Raw genomic sequence first — 13,965 nt, forward strand, 5'->3', positions numbered from 1 at the left:
ATATGAGAATGTGCATTACCAAAGATGGCAAGAGCTGCAAGAATGCAACCGAAGCAGTGATATGGGGATCCACTAACCCCAATATCTCCTGGAAAATTAATTACAGGTGTTTGAGGGTCTAGAGAACTAGAAAATTAATTACAGGTGTGTCATTGGTATCCAAAGGGGTCCTTGCTCATTATCCTTGTACTAATTTAGCACTTACTATGGCCCAGGCATTCTGCCTGTCTAAACCTCTTTAATCCCCACAACCCAGGACTTCCCTGGTGGTCCAGTGGTTGAGACTTCACCTTCCAACGCAGGGGTTGCAGGTTTGATCCCTAGTCGGGGAGCTGAGATCGCACATGCCTCATGGCCAAAAACCAAAACAACCCCCACCCCCCGAACCCAGAAATTCAATAAAGACTTTAAAAATGGTCTACATGAAATTAAAAAACAAAAATCCCCACAATTGAGAGTCTCAGCGAGGCCACTACCGTGGGGAACTGCCCATGGGCAGTTGCCTAGGGACACATCTCTCCTGGACCCAGCCATGGTCAGTGACTGACTGACAAGAAGATCCAAAGGCTCAGGCCCCATGCCTCACTCTGGACAGCGATGAGGGCCATCCCAGCTCCAGAACTTCTCTAGGATTGGCTGCAGCCTCAGCTACAAACTTCAGATCAACTTCTTGCTCTGCCCAATCCTGCTATCCTCACTTCCTTCACACTATTGCCTCTTAAGGAAGACAAAAGTGGGCACCTCCCCACATCCAGTCCCTTCTGTACCTTACCCCCACCTCCACTCCCTGCTCCATAATCTACATTGCTCTGTTTAGACTGCAGGTCTCTTTTATTGTCATTTAGTCGCTAAGTCACGTCTGACTCTTTTGTGACCCCAGGGACTGTAGCTGGCCAGGCTCCTCTGTCCATGGAATTTCCGAGGCAAGAATACTGGAGTGGGTTGCAATTTCCTTCTGCAGGGGATCTTCCAACCCAGGGATCAAACCTGTGTCTCCTGCATTGGCAGGTAGATTCTTTACCACTGAGCCACCTGGGAAGCCCCCAGGTCTCTCTACTCAATGAAAATTAATAAAATTTCACTAAAAATTGTCATCAGGAGGCCAGAAGGGGGAGCTCTCACACACAAATCACTAATATTACTCACTTTCTCAACATACATCCCAACAGAGAGAGACATACCTTGTATCTCTGGCAGGAAGCGACCCTAGCTTACTATCACCAGCAGGAAAGACTTCTCCTTGCCTGGCAACAGGTCTGCCAACGAGAGACTGTCACAACTCAGCCAATAAAAAGCCACTATAATTCGAACTCCCCATTTCCTTCAACGGACTTTTGTTTATAATAGCCCCTCCAACTTCCCCTTCTCTATAAAAGAGTTTCGTCTCCCATGCTGAACTGGACTTCCATGTAGTTTGCCATGGTTTCATGTCCTGAATTGCAGTTCTTTGTTGCTCCTATATAAACCCTCTTGCTGGTAACAGGCTTCTTTATTGTTTTAGGATAACACTACCAAACACTGGTTTAAGCAAGAATTCTAGAAAGCTTGAATTCCACTGAAAAAGAAGAAAGGGGGTGAAATGGTATTGCAATTCCATGAGAAAAGGAATCTTTCCAGCTTCTTTCACCCCCTTCCCACAGGGCTGGCCATTAGCTTGGCAGGCACAGAGGCTTACATCCAAGTGTGTGTGAGTAACCCCTGCTCAAGTACACACAGGCTGAGCTGGCATCCATTAGCATTCAAAGCTTGTCAGCTGAAATTTATGTCAGCTGTCCTCCCCTGATCATAGACGACTTCCCTCCTGCTTAGCAAGCTCACAGGCTAACACACCTTGACACACACTGGGGGGCATTCTGATCTGATGCAGAGAGAAATGCATGGGGTGTATTAGTATTACAGACCTCTTCAGATTTGTTTCCCATACAGGATCTGGGTGTATCTTTATCTAAAGATTTTCCTTAATAGTGGGGATACCACTAATGTCTAACTATATTACTTACTTGAAAATGTTTGCTCACTATTTATATTCTCAACATTTTAAAATGTACATTCTTAGGTTTCTGTATTGGAAAGGCAACCAAACTTTTGCTGGGCTAATAACTGTTTGGTTGGACACAGCTTGCAAATACTATAATTTCCCTTTAAAATGAGTTAGCAAATCACTTATGATATCTTGACAAACACTTGAAAATAACTAATAAATATCCCCAAGTTATTGTTCAATAAGGACAGAATTTCTGTTTGGAAAGAGTAAAGCATTTTGGAGATGGACGTGGTGATGGTTTCACAACAGTGTGAATATGTTCAGGGTCACTGAATTGTATACTTACAAATGGTTAAAATGGTAAATTTTATGTTACATACATTTGATTATAATTTTTAAAAAAGGAGAGATGAGGTAAAAAGATTGAGAACCATTGCCATAGAAGAAGCTTTATAATGTGAAGGATCAAAACAAATGGTTGGAAAGAATTAAATAAAAGAAAAAGATATCTGAGTGTGAAGTGTAAGTGCTTACAGGACCCCGCAGGTCTGTCTGATTGATGAAGTTATGGTGACTTCAATTTTCTCTTTGGTGCTTGTCTTGTGCTGTTTACATTTTCTGTAATGGAAATGTGATATTTCAGTAATCAGAAAAAGAAATAAATGTGTATGTGTGTATAAATGTAAATATATATGAATAAGAGGGTAGTAAAGTACCCTCCCTCTCCCCAATCAGGGACGCAGTGAGTAAAAGGCAAGGTGCTGCTTCTAGGATGATCTGGCCAAACTGAGACGTGTAGAACATCTCCCCAGATGGCAGCAGCTGGGTGTCAAGGAGGATCGCCCACCTAGAAATGAAAAGACCGCAGTCTTGGCTTCAGCCTTGCCTCTTATTTACAAAGAAAGCTGAGCACCAAAGAATTGATGCTTTTGAACTGTGGTGTTGGAGAAGACTCTTGAGAGTCCCTTGGACAGCAAGGAGATCCAACCAGTCCATCCTAAAGGAAATCAGTCCTGAATGTTCATTGGAAGGGCTGATGCTGAAGCTGAAACTCCAATATTATGGCCACCCAGCTCCTCTATCACGAGCTTTGTGATCCTGGGTAAACTAACCTCTTAGTTTTCTTGCCTGAAAAATGCTGATAATAACAGTCTATAACATCTCCACTGTGTGGGATTGTACTGAATATTAGTTTGGTAAGGCTGCCTTAACAAAATACCCAGACTGGGTGATTTAAAAGAAATTTCTTGTCTCACAGTTCCAGAGGCCAGAGGCCCAAGACGAGGGTGTCAGCAGGGCTGGTTCCTTCTGAGGGCCGTGAGGGAAACTCAGCTCCCCAGCTATCGGTAGCTTGCTGGCAGTCGTCGGCATTTCTTAGCTTACGGCTCCATCTTCTCGTGGGGCTCTTCCCCGTGGGTATGTCTGTCTCCCAATTTCCACTTTCTATAAGGACACTATTTGCACTGGATTATCCTACTCTAGTATGACCTCATCTTGACTAATTACATCTTGTAAGGACCTGATTTCCCAATAAGATCACATTCTGAGGTACTTTTCATTAGAGTTCAACACATGGATTTTTGCTGTTGTTGTTCAGTCACTAAGTTGTGTCCAACCCTTTATGACCCCCATGGACTGCAGTACACTATGCTTCCCTGTCCTTCACTATCTCCCAGAGTTTACTCAAACTGAGGTCCATTGAGTCAGTGATGCCATCCAACCATCTCATTTTCTTTTGCCCCCTTCTCCTCTTGCCCTCAATCTTTCCCAGTGTCAGGGTCTTTTTCAAAGAGCCAGCTCTTTGCATCAGGTGGCCAAAATATTGGAGATTCAGCTTCAGCATCAGTCCTTCCAATGAATATTCAGGGTTGATTTCCTGTAGGATTGACTGGTTTGATATCCTTGCTGTCCAAGGGACTCTCAAGAGTCTTCTCCAGCACAACAGTTTGAAAGCATCAGTTCTTCACACTCAGCCTTGTTTGTCAGAGTGGTGCAACTCTCACATCCATACACAACTATTGGAAAAACCATAGCTTTGACTATACGGACCTTTGTCAGCAAAATGATGTTTCTGCTTTTCAATACACTGTCTAGGTTTGTCATAGCTCTTCTTCCAAGCTCGTAACAGGGGTTATTATAAGAATGAAATGAGATACTACATTTAAGGGCCTAGCAGATTACCCAGCATATAGTGAGCACTCAGCACTGTTAGCCATTCCTATCATCATGACATCAGTTATTACAGCAATGTTAGTACAACCACCATGTCACTGAACCTTCCCTTAGTCTGTTTCTTGCAGGCACCTGAACAGAATCTGTACACAGGGCTTCTGCTGAAGTTCTCATAAGACGGTACACTCCCCCACACTGCTTCTCACAAGGAAACAGCTATTTTTGCCCTGACTTGAGGAAGTCAAACCTTCAAGCTTTGGAAGGCTAGGCATCAATTCAAACAAATTGCTAAACCACATTATTTTGATCTTTCAAATTTATCTGACAGCAGAAGGAGTAGGTTTCTTCCCTGTGCTGTACATTATCTGCAGTCATTTGTAATTGTGTTTAAATAAACGGGGGGAGAGCAGCCAAGCAGTACCCCAGAACAGATCTGAAGACACTTGCATTTAGAATCAGAAGCCCTGGGATGTGGATCTGAGAGAGGCTCACTAGCAATACTCTGTGGGACCCAAGCATAGCTACTTTGCCTTGCTGAGCTACAATTTCCTAATTCATTCAGTCAGCAAACGTGTTTCATAGAGTAAGGGCCAGTATTACACAGGGATACAGAGAGGATTACAGGCCCCAGCGCCAGGTAGGGGCTCAGAGGCTCACTGTCCAGTGGGAAGGGGCAGATGGACACACAAATAACCGCGTGCAGAGTGGGGACCTCGATATCCTTTCCTATTAACATGGGGAGAATGGTTCCTGCTCTCTCTCCAGAGCATCTAATATGGTTGTTTGGACAGTGAGTTCCTTGCAGGGCAAGCCTTTTATCTTACTCTTCCTGCCTGGCCCAGGCCTGGCTGATAGGGTGTGCTGGGAATGCTAGTTGAGTTAATAGAACACCTAAATGGTTAAGAACATGGGCTTCTGAGTCAGCCAGACTGGTCAGCTTTGAATGCAGTGACACTGGCTATTTGTAAGATGCTCAGTAAATCGTTTATCTTGGCTCAGTCTGCTCAGCCTTTTTTTTTTTTTTTTAAATAATGATATGGTTGCTAATTAGCTAAATCATTCACTCATTTAATAGATATTTAGTAGGCATCTACTATGTCCTAGGTACCCAGTTCTAGGTCTCAGAGATATGGCAGAAAATGAAACAGACAATGAATAAGAAAAAAAGAGTGCACATCAAGTCAGGTAACTATTGTGAAGAAGAACGAAAGGGACGGGACTGCAGTTTTGAATAGGGTGCCAGGGAAGCACGTGTGGATGCGTGGACAAAGATGGGACGTCGGCTAGAGAGGCAGATGCAGCTCCCTGGGAGGAGCACTCCCGGCACTGGAAATTACAAATCCCCTGCCGGGTGGCTGTCTTAAACATCACATTCAGTAACATGTGTACAGTGCTCAGGATGCTGCCTGGGAGGCAGGAGGAGCTCATTAATTGAGAGCTATTATTAGCATGATGTTAATAAATGTAATTGTATTGAGGAAAGAAGAAGACAGAGACTATAAATGTACCCTGTGCACAGGGCAGTCACATCGAGGATTATTGTTATAGTTGTTGTTTATTACTAGCAATTAATTACCTCCAGGAAATGCTCCTGACAGTCTGAAGTTACAGAGGGCCCAAAAGCCACTCCCTCCCTCCTCAGGCTCTGGGATTTGAGTCCTAGTGAAATGCTGATGGGGAAGACTCGGGAAGGGGTAAAGGCTGGGTTTCTCTCCTGCCTCACAGAGGAAACAGTGAGAGCCCTTCATGCCCATCCCCACATATACATGTGTCAGGGAGATTTCCACAACCTGCGTGGAAGTGACACCAGATGTCACAGCAGTAATTTGGGCATCACTATCAGCAGATTCAAGAACTATAGATCCTGTTAATACTTCTGTTGTCAGTTCTGATTATTTATTGGATAGCAAGTCTTTAGTTTATAGAAGCCTGGGAGGCAGTAGAGTAGGAGAGTGTGACTGAATTTCTCAATCGTACGTGAATTCAATCCCAAGAAGTTAACTCAAGGTTACCAGTGTTTACTGAGATTCCTCCAGGTGTAAGTGCCAGGCGAAGTACTGAGGGGACCGGACCCACAAATCTGGGAGCTGCTAATTCATTGGAGAATATGAATACGGCTTTCCCACAGGCAGACTGAAAGAGGCAGGGATAGGAGCGGGGTGCGACGGACTGTAAGGGAGAGGAGTCTGGAACTGGCTACCTGGTATGGGGGAGGTGACAGGAGAGGCTTGGTGCTAAACTTCATGCACAGTTAACAATTAGCTTACAGTAAAAATTCCCTCTTTAAAATGTTTAAATTTCCCACAAAGACACCTAGATGTCTCAGATTGGGTCCCCTGGAAGTAGAGCCTAGGACAGGGAATCATGTGCAAGGGATAGATTAAACATGTGTTCTCGGGAGACACCTGTAAGGGAGAGAGGGAGAGGGAAGAGGCCAAGCTCTGTGGGATGTGTTTCCAAGTAAGGCAAGTCTCAGCCTGATCCTCCAGGGAGCCCCTGGAGGTGAACAGCGCTGGTGTCACCAACACACCACCCAGTCATCCCTGCAGGCTGCTGCGGGGAGGGGTGTGAGTCCCAGGCACCTCCAGGCTAGGAGGTTTCCATCCGTGGGGACACTGGCAGGGGCACCTGCACAGCTGGGGAATGGGCAAATCTCACCTAACTCCTAAAAGGGCAGGGATCTGGCTGGGGCACCAACAGCACCTGCTGCTGTTAGTTTTTGTGTATGATACTGAGTGATAATTCTTAGGGCTGTGGGACCCTAAGTGGCATGGAGCTCGACTAAAGGGAGGAACAAAGGGAGGACTGTGAGCAGATGTCTTCCACCTTTAAGGTGACTATCAAATCCCTAGAGTGAATGGTGGCAGCAGGTAGAGAACTCAAAAGCGTTCCTACAACCTTAATACAAGTTCACAATTTGCTGAGAGAATTAAATGAGATAATATATGTGAAACAGACTGGCACTTAGTAGAGAGAGAATGATGGTTAGACTTGATTCTGAATATTCCTTGATTTAGACCTGCATAAACTGGGCTTTGAAAAATCATCATAATAGCATGGGAATAATAATAATAGTAATGGTGATGATACCACTGGGTACTAAACACCATTGTTATTTCTCATATCAACCCTATGAAGTAGGTTATATTTCCCTACATAGATGAGGAAACTGAGGCACAGATAGGTAAGCAATTTTCCTGAGGTCACACAGTTCTAAGAGCTGGGCTGAACTGTGGCCTCCTTTTGCCTGACTTTTCAAATCTTCGTTTCCTGTTACAGTTCATCACTGCCACGCCCTGGGAAATGGTGGATTTTATGTGAGTTTGCGGGTAGGCTGCTTAGCCAGGGAATAAAGGGAGAGAAATGAGGTTCCCAAACCAGCTCCCATGTTAAGTTTGTATATACTGCAATTTCAGTGGATCTCCTTGGGTCTGGGTGGGGTGGAGACAAGTGGGGTGCAGAGGAAGTTCTGGAAGGGTTTGCTGTTGATCCTGGACAACAGCCAAGAAACACTCATGAAAGGGAGACCTGAGAACAGAAAAGCCTGAGTGGCGTCGGGACCTAGCACGAGGTCACTGGGACAAGTCCCGTTTTCTGGGACACGCAGTTGGCACATCACACTCGGACCATGGCAGAGTTTCTGACAAGCTCTCCAGTGATTGCTTCGAGGATAAAATCAAAACAGGTGGAATCAGGTGAGTCCAGGGGATGGAGTCATGACTGGTTGAATGACCAGCCCCTAAAGGGGTCAAATCCTAAGTTGGTAGGCTTTTCTCTACTTCTGGGTGGAGTTCCTAGTACTCTAGTTCTTGGCTCACTCAAATTCAGCCTAAAAAAAAAAAATCTAAAGCAAAATGATGATATCAAATAGAAGGCACAAATGGGTGGCTGGTGGGAAGCTTCTGTATTGGAGAATAAAGCCAGGACCCCAAAGATCAGAGAGGCAGGAGAGATAGGCGGACTTGAACAACACGAAGTTTAATTCATTCATGTGTGTGTGTGTGTGTGTGTGTGTGTAGCATAAAGTTTCCTGTTTGATAAAAAAATCAACCGTGCAACTTCAGGGTCACAGCATGGCCAAGCAACAGTGGGAATGAAATAAATGAGGCTTCAGTCAACAGAGTGTCATTTTCCTGGGACGAGGAGCTGGTTAGCTTCCTCTAACGACCTGGTTTCAAGAACTTAGTGATTGGGATCCCAGCCAAACTGAGCTTACTCCAGGATGTCCTCTTTTCAGGAAAAATATTGATTGAGGATGGGGGCAGTATTTGAATCTTAGTAGAGACTGTGAAGAAGGCTGAGCGCCGAAGAATTGATGCTTTTGAACTGTGGTTTTGGAGAAGACTCTTGAGAGTCCCTTGGACTGCAAGGAGATCCAACCAGTCCATTCTGAAGGAGATCAGCCCTGGGATTTCTTTGGAAGGAATGATGCTAAAGCTGAAACTCCAGTACTTTGGCCACTTCATGCGAAGAGCTGACTCATTGGAAAAGACTCCGATGCTGGGAGGGATTGGGGGCAGGAGGAGAAAGGGACGACAGAGGATGAGATGGCTGGATGGCATCACTGACTCAATGGACGTGAGTCTGAGTGAACTCCAGGAGTTGGTGATGGACAGGGAGGCCTGGCGTGCTGCGATTCATGGGGTCGCAAAGAGTCGGACACGACTGAGCGACTGATCTGATCTGAGAGATAATTTTGTAAAAATCTCCCATAAAAACTTGAAGTTTAAGGGGCACACTGGTGAAGGCTGGATTCCCATTCTTCAGCAACAAACACAAACAGATCAATGAACTCTGCAAACTGCCACCTGCTGTCTTCGTAACCTTCTTGGCGAGATCAATTAGTGATAACAGCCATCAGAGGTGACTGCCTGAACTTAAGGCTGCAGGCCTCTCCCGAGATGTTAAATTGAGATGTCGAGGCCCGCAGCTGTTTGAGAGAGGCTGGGCGAAGGATGAAGATTGGGTCTATTATTATATCTGGAGGAACTCATGGGTCACCCTCTTTGCCGCTGTGATTGCTTCTATATGAGGTCCACCCACAGGGAATGAGGAGGTGATCACAGGAAATAGTTTAGAAAGAATGGACCCTCTTCTCACGGTCAAAAATATTCCCAAGAGCCCCTTTCAATTTCTCCATGCCCAAGTGCTCATGTAAGCCTCCCAGCCCTGACCCAACTGTGGGGTAAAGGCTCTCAGTGACTTCCTGGAGAAACTAGTGCACACGATAGGATACAATGAGATTCTATGAATTTAGCCTTTGTCATAGGCACCACAAAATAAATACGGTGTAGTTTCAAAAGACAAACCAGAAGAAACATTCACTAAAGGAGGGATACTGCTGGTTAGAGCCCTTGTATCTTGGTCTGACACACCCAAAAGATAACTGGGAGGAATTAAAACATGTTCATCCCCCCAAAATTTAAGCTTTGGTTTTTTACCTGGAAACTCAGAACACATTCCCAAGTAGCCTTTGAAGGGTTATGGATATTAGCTTGTTGATGAATTCAGTGTCTCTTTGGTAGAAAAGCCTTCTTGGAAGAGTCTATTAAACCACAGTATACGGCCTGAGTGCTAGGGAGGAGGGAACTTGGCATTGCACCCTCACTCCCCAGGGCATGGCACAGGGAGAACTCGCAGCACAGGGACCTTGTGGTTACCCACACATGGAGTTTTGCTTACTGAACTGTGGGAAAATCCAGGACAGCTTCCTGGTTTTTCCTCTCATAAGCAGAATGGAGTCCCTGCTCCAAGGGTCTGGGCTGACCTTGGACAGTGACTGGCAATTGTTATCTACCACCTCTCTACCACTGGGTAGGGAACCCACAGACCACATCATTCTTCTTTGCGCTCCCAGCTCCTAGCACCCAGCACAGGATCTGCTAAGGAGCAAATGAATGGAGGAATACATCTGCCAGAGCCCCAAGCAATTCTCAAAACGTCGCTATTTGAGACTCACCAGGACTACTTGTTGTTAATAATGGGAATTTTCTGGCGCTACTGCAAAGCCACTCAATCAGAAGTTCTGAGGCAGGGCTAGGAAATTTGCATTTTTAACAAAGTTCCCTGGGAGGTTCCCACATGTGTATAGACGTTTAGGAATCCTTGCCCTAGAGGAACTCTGCGGACTGGGATTCTCAGGATGCTCTGGGCTTTTGAGACCTAACAGCCAGTTTGAGCCTGAGTTTTATCAGGTGTTTGTTAGAAGAAGGGTTTCCGGGTGAGAAAGCATTCTGAGATTTGCAGAGCAGAGAGAGGTAATGACAGGGCTAGAAACCGGAACTGTGGGCTCAGGGAATCAGAGGTAGCAGGCACCCCAGACCATCAGTGTACAGCTGGGAACACAGGTCCTATTCTCCAGTGTTCTCGGAGGAAGGTGGCTGGGAGGAGAGCTCTTAAGAAAATTAAAGACACTAGGGCCCCAGACTAAGCCAGAGTCCCGACCTGGGGTGCCCGAAGAAATCTCTTTAACACACCAACTGGCAGCCACAGGCCTGGCTCCCAGGCGAGAATGCATACTGAATCAATTGAAATTGAGTCACGGATATAATTAATTTAATGTGTTTAAACGATTTTCCGTATAGTAAACAAGCTGAATGAGGGTGACCCAGAATAAAGTGTCTGCCTGAGAATGGAAAAATGGATACTGTGTGTGCTGTATAATGAAAACCCTTCAGCAAATAGAAAATGCTTCAATTTATTTCTACCTCCTGTTCCCTTCCTTTCCAACTCTTTATTTATGTCTGAACTTGGCCTTCTGCAGTCTCCTTGGACCACAGGGACACTTTTTATTTTGTCAGAAATTGGTCTTTTTTCTCTGATCAGAAGACAATTTTAATGAAACCTGTCTCGAGCCCAGTGACAAGCACATATTAATATGTGATGAAGGGGATGAGGAAGGGGAAAAAAAACCTGAAGACCTGTTTCACTATTGCAATCTTTTTCTCAACTAATGGAAGATTTGTATAAAGAGGAGAGAGGCAGCACCGGTGTGGTGACGGCAGGCCCATCTGAGCTACTGTCCTGCCTAAATTGAACCTTCTTTCTGTGTGACTTTGAAACTCTCCATCCGTACCTCAGATACTCATCTGCAACCTGAGGGGGTTGAATTTGAGGATCTCTAAGATCACTTTCAGTTCTGACATTTGCTGAATCATGAGTCACAAATGAGACCAGGCATAAATATGAGTCAAGGAATGTCCCATCAAAAAGAAACTCATCTTCAAGCTGTGTAAAGCCTTTCAGGCAGCCTCATCTAATTGCGCATCAAGTAGGGATCATGTATTATTTGGCAGCATTTAGGAGTAGTTATAAATGATCTCCACCTAAGCTACATCAGGCATCTAGACAAAATGCTGCATTTTAGGATTAGGAGAGGCTTCCTAGATTCTGTAGCTCTCTATCCAGCCACTTCAACTTGGGATACTACAAATTCATTCTATGAAATAGGAAACAAAGCGTGACAAGATGGCCTGAAAAAGTGGACCCATATTTTGAGACAGCTTTGCCACAATGCTACTAGTGGGACCCCTGGTGAATTCCACCCTTCTCTAAGGCTCTGTCTGTGAATTTGTTCCATGGACAGAAAGGACTTCTAAAGCATTTGGTGCTCTGCGGAGCCTTTCTGAGGGAGAGGTGAGGTGGGATGGGATGTGGAGGGGGCTGATCTGGAAGGGCTCTGGGCTCTTCTTCCATTCACCTGAGAATCTCCTCTTTAATTTATATTACACACCAGGGACCACGTACAATCTGATAACAAGAAGTTCTGGGGATAAAACAAAAGAACTTTTTGAAACCACTGGGCTGAGGAAAGCTGTTAAAGTTTTCAGTCTGTGTCCAGGATGCACTGCAGACATGACCTTTACCGATAACTAACAAGAGCCTTCACTTCTGAGCTGTGGGAGCAATGTCCAGGTCTCAGGTCAAGAGGGGCTCTATTTAGGAATTTGGAACTCTCCTTCTTTTTAGCAAACCTCAATGTTCCCCAATGCCCAGAGCAGTGGTTCTAAACTCTACTGTGCATTAGGGGGTCTGTTAAACCACAGATGGCTGTGCCCCAACCCTGAGATTCTGATCCAGTGGGTCTGGGGTTAGGCTCAAGAATTTGCATTTCTAACCAGCTCCCAGGAGATGCTGGTGCTGCTGGTCAAGGCACACTTGGAAAACTGTTGGCCTGTAAGATAAGGCCAGCCTCCTTAGCTTTCCCTACAGAGCTGTGCCCCAGCTCACCTTCCCAGCCTCACCACCCTCCCTTTCAATATTCCCAACAAAGTACATGCACCTCACCACACTCCATCCAGCTGGACCGCCAGCCCCCGTCTGCAGGTCTAAGGCACAACCCCAAAGATTCCACTTCCAAAGTCTTCCATGACTTCTTCATCAAAGGTCACAGAAATCCCTCTAGGCTCACACAGGCTCTCCCGTGGTGCTGAGCACTTTCAACCTCTTAATATCATTTGAGTCTAGGTCTCAGCCCTGCCTCTGGACCACAGTCTCCAGGACAAGGAGTCCATCTTATCCCGGAGTCCACGCCATAGCCTACACTCAGCACCTGCACAAGTCCCGGCCCGTCAGACCAACAACCCAAACCTGAGCGCATGCGCAAAGGAGCATGAACGTGTAAGAAATACCCCAGTTAGCTCATCTTATATACTCTCAAGACAGACGGATTCTCTAAATGCCTTTTTAAATTAGAACAACGGGCAACACTTTAGCCATTTCAAACTACTCTTTAGGCAAATTTCCCTAATTTTCTGGGAGCACTGCTGCCGCTGCTAAGTCGCTTCAGTTGTGTCCGACTCTGTGCGACCCCATAGACGGCAGCCAACCAGGCTTCCCCGTCCCTGGGATTCTCCAGGCAAGAACACTGGAGTGGGTTGCCATTTCCTTCTCCAATGCATGAAAGTGAAAAGTGAAAGTGAAGTCGCTCAGTCGTGTCCGACTCTTCGCGACGCGACCCCATGGACTGCAGCCTACCAGGCTCCTCCATCCATGGGATTTTCTAGGCAAGAGTACTGGAGTGGGGTGCCATCGCCTTCTCCATTCTGGGAGCACAGTCAGTGACAAATACATCATTGTGAGACATAAATGACTACCACTTAAGTTCATGACCAGAAGGTAGTGTGATGCAGCTTTTAAGAGCTAGACCCAGGTTCAAATCCCAACTCTACCTCTGATTAGCTGTGGTACTTAAATGTGCCAAGCTCCAGGCTCCTCAGCTTTATTGGGGGTGGTAACAGCACCCACTTCCTAGGGATGGCACACAGATGCAGTGAGACAATTATTAACTACAACAACCACGAGCATTTCCTCCGCATCTACATGTGCCTAGCACTGGGCATACATCATCAAGCTAATCTACATAAATGCTTAGCACACATCTAGCACATCATAAGCATTCAAGAAATAGTGATTCTCATCGTTCCCAATTTTCCTGACTTCTGTACAACACAGACATTATTATTCCCATTTGCCAGCTATTTCAAGAATCTTAAAACTCAGAACAAGTAGCTTGCTCAACCACCTGCTAGGGCAGTTTTTAATTTGTAACAGCTAATGTTTATGACTGCCTTGCCAGGTAGGTATTATTTCCATTTGGGGGCTGAAAAAACTCTGTAGTCTGAAGATCATAGCTTGAAAGTGAATGCCCAGGATTTGAACCTGACTCTGGATCCAGAGCTTCTGTTGACTCACCCCCACCCCACCGCCTGGTGGATTCCACCTGCTCTGTGTCAGCTCACTATGGCCTTTCTAATCCACAAGTTATAGACAGGTAGTTTCCCAACACATCAGACAGCGTTACTGGCCAT

The 13,965-nt window shown here is 45.6% G+C and overlaps 1 protein-coding gene across 1 annotated transcript in view; it reads right to left on the bottom strand.

Moving 5' to 3' along the window:
- GABBR2 (gamma-aminobutyric acid type B receptor subunit 2) overlaps positions 1–13,965 on the bottom strand; it is a 369,323-nt gene that overhangs the window by 124,183 nt on the left and 231,175 nt on the right. The gene's annotated exons all lie outside the window — the stretch shown is intronic.

This window comes from Bos taurus, chromosome 8, assembly GCF_002263795.3.
Source record: "Bos taurus isolate L1 Dominette 01449 registration number 42190680 breed Hereford chromosome 8, ARS-UCD2.0, whole genome shotgun sequence".
Classification (NCBI taxonomy): domain Eukaryota; kingdom Metazoa; phylum Chordata; class Mammalia; order Artiodactyla; family Bovidae; genus Bos; species Bos taurus.